The sequence below is a fragment of the Ornithodoros turicata genome, unplaced genomic scaffold (genome assembly GCF_037126465.1).
Source record: "Ornithodoros turicata isolate Travis unplaced genomic scaffold, ASM3712646v1 Chromosome111, whole genome shotgun sequence".
NCBI lineage: Eukaryota > Metazoa > Arthropoda > Arachnida > Ixodida > Argasidae > Ornithodoros > Ornithodoros turicata.
In genome coordinates this window covers 216,917-223,677 of record NW_026999297.1, presented here as the reverse complement: position 1 = coordinate 223,677, position 6,761 = coordinate 216,917, and positions in this window count along the sequence as shown.

The window sequence follows — 6,761 nt, the reverse complement described above, 5'->3', positions numbered from 1 at the left end:
TTTACTTGACGAAGAACGCTTGCAGGTGCACATCGAACAGAAATCTTCGCAAGAGATGCCGTGGATGACTGCGTAAACGACGACAACGACGGTGTGACGAGCCTACGAGCACGCCACTGGAGCCTGCTGGTATTTCAACAATACAGTCACAACATGAACAGCGTTACTTACGCATTTACAATCAATAAATCGTGGACGTCAAAATAGAAAATTCCGTTAAAGATTTTAACATTAAAGTCGTGAATTCACTATTCTTTTTACTTGACGAAGAACGCTTGCAGGTGCACATCGAACAGAAATCTTCGCAAGAGATGCCGTGGATGACTGCGTAAACGACGACAACGACGGTGTGACGAGCCTACGAGCACGCCACTGGAGCCTGCTGGTATTTCAACAATACAGTCACAACATGAACAGCGTTACTTACGCATTTACAATCAATAAATCGTGGACGTCAAAATAGAAAATTCCGTTAAAGATTTTAACATTAAAGTCGTGAATTCACTATTCTTTTTACTTGACGAAGAACGCTTGCAGGTGCACATCGAACAGAAATCTTCGCAAGAGATGCCGTGGATGACTGCGTAAACGACGACAACGACGGTGTGACGAGCCTACGAGCACGCCACTGGAGCCCGCTCGGATTTCAACAATACAGTCACAACATGAACAGCGTTAGTTACGCATTTAGATTCAATAAATCGTGGACGTCAAAATAGAAAATTCCGGTAAAGATTTTAACATTAAAGTCGTGAATTCACTATTCTTTTTACTTGACGAAGTACGCTCGCAGGTGCACATCGAACAGAAATCTGCGCAAGAGATGCCATGGATGACTGCATAAACGACGACAACGACAGTGTGACGAGCCTACGAGCCCGCCGACTATGGCGGGCTAGAAGGACTGGTGTGCCGAGCGCCTAATCTAATGCATGGGGAGCGCGTGGTCACGGCCGTGGACAAGATGGCGGCGAATTGCACTAGCTTTTGCGCTGTCGCTCGCAGCGCGCCACGCGGAACGACACATTTTTGTGGGGCTCACAAACGCTCTTCTGTTGCGAGGCGACCACGTGCTGTTCCTGCAGCACAGGTTCGCGCCGGCTGAAAAGTTGTACAGCCCATCTGCGCCAAAAGTCGCGATCGCTCGCGCAAGGTCTTCTCTGTGGTTGTTTATTTAGTTTTCATGTGCAAATATAGCTAGTCCGGGACGTTGAACGATTGCTGCGTAAGGCATTCTGTCAGATGAGACGCATTAAAGCAAATATTCGTTTGCCGCAGTAGCAACACTGTGAAACGTGAAATTTTTGGGAATGCCCAATACGGGTCGGCTAGCTACCAATGCATACACCCACAGACATAATTAATAAACACCCCCTGGTATGGGCGCCGCTAGGATTTTCTCCAGATGGGGAAGGGGGAGGGCAAACCAATGCCGACCGAGGAGGTGGTGGTGGTGTGTGTGGGGGGGGGGGTCGTTATGGGTGCCGCGAGTGCAGGGCAGGAGCGGAGGTGTTCGGGCTGGTGCTCAAGGTACGGGATATTCCTTTAGTTCTGGGTGTCGAATGCGCCCGCAACTATGTTGTTTTGGCTCAGTAACCCTATGGTTCGGAATTTTTGCGTTTTGCCGTTTCTGGGCAACGCAATCCCTTGTCCGTGCAAAGGCTCGCTCCTGATTTTCTGTTTCATACTACGTTTGCCGTCGCCACTCCTGCTGCCCTTTCCGTCAGCGATTATCTCATTTCTGTTGATTTCGCAAAAACGAGAACACACGGTGAAACAGCAGTGTCTACTTGTGACAAGTTGACAATATCAAGTGGTGGTTTATTTTCAGCAGATATGGACATCAGTATCAGTATAGACAATAATTCCCTATCCTCACTCCCTAAGTCCCTCACTCTTTAAACAGAAACTGTAGGCGCCTTTGCTTTTCTCGCGCAAAAGAGTTGACAGCTCTTTCCACAAATGTGTTGTCGCCACCCACTTTTTCGCGATGAACCGTTCATCATACACAGCGCGTTTAGCCGGTCCTCAGTCATTGTGGAACGAAGCCAGGTTCTTACCCTCCGCACACTCTGAAAAAAAAAAAAAAGAAGAAAGGGAGTAACGGGGGAGCAACTGCTCACTTTTACTCCCCCTTCCCTATAAGTTACTCCATTTAATTTCTGTTACTCCCAACATTTGAAATTTACTCCGTCGCCCAGAATTCTTACTCCCACCTCTTACTCCATTTTGCTATGCTACTCTCCACACTTAGAACTTACTCCTTTGCCTAGAATTCTTACTCCCCCTATAAGTTGGCTACTCCATTTGGTTCCTGTTACCCTCCCCACTTGAAAGTCACTCCCATGCACTATATTCCCACTCCCCTGTACTCCGATTGTAAACTGCTTACTCCGTCCAGACAATGCTTAACAATGCCTGTGGTTGCGGAGACACTTTGCTTCAAGTTTTCCATGGGATCCGCAAGGATTTTTTTCAGGGGAACAAGCCCTGTCTGGGTTGATAGTGGGGCCAGTGTAATGAGGGAAATAGCAGAAACCAGTCTGCAAACATTGCCGAAACGTAAGCCAGAGGCTGGACGGGTATTTGTTCTTCATCCTGAAGTGTGTCATCTCGCAATCGTGAATAATATTTGCTATGGACATTACGTGAGATAACCTGCAGGGCAAAATGTGTAGTTGGCACCCTGTCGACTGGTGTCGAAAGAAAACAGTCCCTGTAGGCAGCAAATTCCATTACGAGCAATTATTAGTCCTTTGGCCTGATATCAGTTTAATTTCTAAACGAACACAGATGTAATGCGAGTGTAGGGTAGTGTCACTGCTGCACTCTCAGAAAAAAAGGAGTAACGAGGGAGTAACTTCCCACATTTATAAATAATCATAAATTTACATACAAATACATACACACATAAAAAATAAAAAAAATTACTCAATTTCCACTGCACCTGTCAGTCGCTTACTCCCTCTTTCTTCCTGCGTTTACCATGTAACTCCATCGCTGCAAATAGGTACTCCCTCTTGCCGGCCAAATTTTAATGGATAAGTGATGTGTGACATCACCCTCCTCCTCGTACAGTGACTTTCGAGTTATAAACTTGTGTACTACAGCGCAACCATCCATATAATCGCATCATTTTTGTTATATATTCCATGGTTTTGCACTAAGGTTCTCAGTTGGTGAAGTTCTAACCGTTAAGTGAGAGCCCATCGTGAAATGTGACCTTCTGACACACTAATTACGTCGAATACTTATCCCGGAGTTGACGGCATTCGAGAGTATTTCCCAATGAAAGTTACTGAAAGAAGCTTGGATGTTTTTTCTAGTAAGTTATTCCGTGGGACTACCGAATTTAGATGGAGATATCACCCCCTCCCCCCTACGTTTTGTACACTGTCATAACCCTTCCCTTCCTCTTTTATGCACAACTTTTCCCATCCCCATCGAGTATGTACTATGGCGAGTTGCTTATAAACTGATGCACAAAAATAAATTCCGAAATAAGAAATTTCACAGATGATTTCAAAGCAGATGGAGGGTTTAAGTTTTACTCGAAAAGGGAGTGTTCTACGGGACAAACCATTTACTCCCATAGAGGAGTTGAGACGACACCATTGTTTCTCAGAGTGTGCTCACTCCCTTTGGACCATATCGAAGGAGGTCGTCAGGACAACACCTGCAGGTGCTGGCCTGACCCCCCTGGTGGTGTTGGTACAGCTACTGCAATGGGTGTCACGGTTACACCCCACGAATGGAGCAGCATGTTACTCCCCTTATGAGGTGTAACTTTTACTACAAAAGGGAGTGTTCCTTGCGACAAGCCATTTACTCCCTGAAGGGAGCCGTGACGCCACCTTTTTTTTTTTTTTCACAGTGCAGGGTGCTGAAAAACTGTTCCACGGTACATCTTGTAGCAGGCAAACACCATGAAAGAAAAGTGTGCTGCTCCCAATACGAGCTGACCCCAGATGGACATTGTTCATCGTCGTTAAATCTGTTGGGGAATAAGGGATAAAATGCTTTGTTTGCAATGTGCTGACCCGTGTTTACGCTGTCTGGCAAATTAGAAATCGGCGTTCCCACGACAGGATTTATCTGGTGTGTCCTTGGAGGCCGGAATCGTAATAACAATCCGAGACGGACATAGCGTCTGAAGAGACAATAGACAAGGAGGCTAAACCTTTTACTAATTGGATAGGAATACTGGATAAGGCGTATTCAGGAAAATAAATATCCTCAGTCAGCATAATGTACAGCAGGCCATGCCAGTCACCTGTAACTGCTTACATGAAAAGCCAGTCATATTAACGATGAACAGAAAGTTCGTTACGCACTGCACCAAGCTAACCACGTAAAAAAAAAAAAAAGAGAGAAAACGTGATTGTGTTCAAACGACCATGTTAGATGGGCCAGGAAGCCTAGGGCCACGGGGGGGGGGGGGGCTTGCTTCCCCCCTGACGCCCTCCCAACCCCTCTCAGAGGTCGAATGCTAGGTAATCTACTACGGCGCGCGTAATGCACAGCGTTTGAGATGCAAGCTTTATGCCCGCTGAGTTGTGCTTTCGCTCTTGCACGGCTCCGAAGGTCCTGTGGGAGCACATGAAAACTATGCTTTGCGACTTTCGGGCTTCTGCACTCAAAGTTGCGGGTGGTTTGGGAATACGGCCCATAGAGGTGCTATGTGCGATCATTTTTTCGGTCCTCGTGAATGGTCTTTCGTAAGCGTCGCTTAATACTTTAAAGGTTCCTCAACTTTGAATTGCCACTCAACCATGACTCCCAAACGCTGGTGTACGTTGATGAGTTCATGCTACGTCACTGATATCAAAATGATATCAAAAATGCCTCAAGTATGTATATGTAAAATGATCACAGGGTTTCAGCCCCGTACCACTTTCCCCTGTTGCACTCGAAGAGGTTGCGTTTGACAATATCGTTTCCGAAACCGCACTTGTCAGGGCATATACAGCCTAACCATGCTGCTTAGCCGTGAAATCGTAGAGGCGCAGCTTATTTCATTGCACTGTGGTTAAAGGCCACAGGCAGTTCGTGTAGCTTTTCGCAGTCAATTGCTATTAAAAGTGTTCGTCGCGGAGAGAAGAAGCTCTCTTCCGCAACTTTGAATATGCTACTGAATATACTAAAACAATATCTGAAACAGTGCAGTAACCTGTATGAGTAACACACGCAGGATCTGTACTGTCACTGGGCGCATTAGGCCAGGACATTGTTATTTTTCGTCACCCTCAATCTCCTTTGATGGAGAAATCAAATCGTGTTTTTTTGTGACAGCTCTACACGAACCGTTTCCTTTCGTACGCTTTGAGATGTACTGCATGGGGCACATTTCATTACCCAGTAGCATCGGTGGGCATTTTCCTGCGGCCTCACTCATCCTCACCTCACGAATACTTCATTTGACTCACTCACCTCACTCAGTCGTCCTCACGCTCACATTCCATTTTAAATTTTGCCCTCACAAACCTCACCTCAGGGCATCGGGATCCCGAGGGGCCTCACCATCATCATCCTCACATGCCTTCACCTCATGAGGGTCCTCATCCTCACGTGTCCTCACCTCATGAGGGTCCTCATGGCCTCACATACCTTCTTCTCATGAGAACCTTCATGGCCTCACGACCCCTCATCCTCACGAGCCCTCATGGCCTGACGTTTCTTCAAGTCACTAGGAGGCACATGAGCCTCAAAAGAACTTTCCGTCATCTTCACATGACACGTCGGCGTTGAACTACTGCGTCGGTAGTTGGTACTAATGATACTGCCCGGCATTAAACTGTTTATAGGGTTTCGTGCTGTGCTTGGATAAATTTGGTAACAGTTGTTATTGTCACAGTGAGGTTTAGCGTTAGTGTTTGGCATCAGCAAAGAGGAGCCCGAACCCATCACCTCATCCGTGAAGCCCCTCACGAAAGGCCTCATGGCCTCATTCGTGAGATCCCTCACGAAAGGCCTTACGGCCGCATCCGTGTGGTTCCTCACGAAAGGCCTCGCAGCCTCATCCGTGAGGCTCCTCACGGAATACATTGTACCCTCACGTATTGATGGCCTCACGACGACTGGCCTCATGAGGGCCCTCACGGTGGACCTCATGAAGGACAATGCCTCACGACTGTCCTCGTGAGGAACGTTCAGCGTAGTCTGGCCTCGCTCACCCTCACCTCATCGTCGTGAGGTGAGGGTGAGGCATCTTCATGAGGGTCCTCATGAGTGAGGACGCCCAGCTATGCCCAGTAGTTTGGCAGCTCGCGTTGGTTTCGTCATCCACCAATATGCTCTACCAAAACTGTGTTCGAAACAGGCAACAATATGCCTCATGATGACTTTTTATTTGGGATACGCACATTTGCCTCAGCTGCAAATGCAAGACCGCCCATCACAGTACACATCGATACTAACTCACTTAATTGATACGCCGCATAATTTTTTATGTGTAAAAAGCCGTGCGGCAGTCTAAGGTTTCTATTTGTGTGCTTCACCGGTCGTGCAAATGATGTTCGCACATTACCGTTTCTGTTTATGTTTGCCATATACATGTTGAAGGAAACACGATTTGTCTTTGAGAGTGCATTTGTTGCAGCTGCCGAGACCGACAGCACGTGCGTATAAGACAGCTATGAGCACGCGCACGCTTCGCTTTTATTTATTTTGTATTTTCGGTAGATTCCATCTATTGTTCTCATACGCTGCACTCCGGAGCGCGCTCAGATGCTGTTCACATACCCTATCACGTGAGAGAGAGG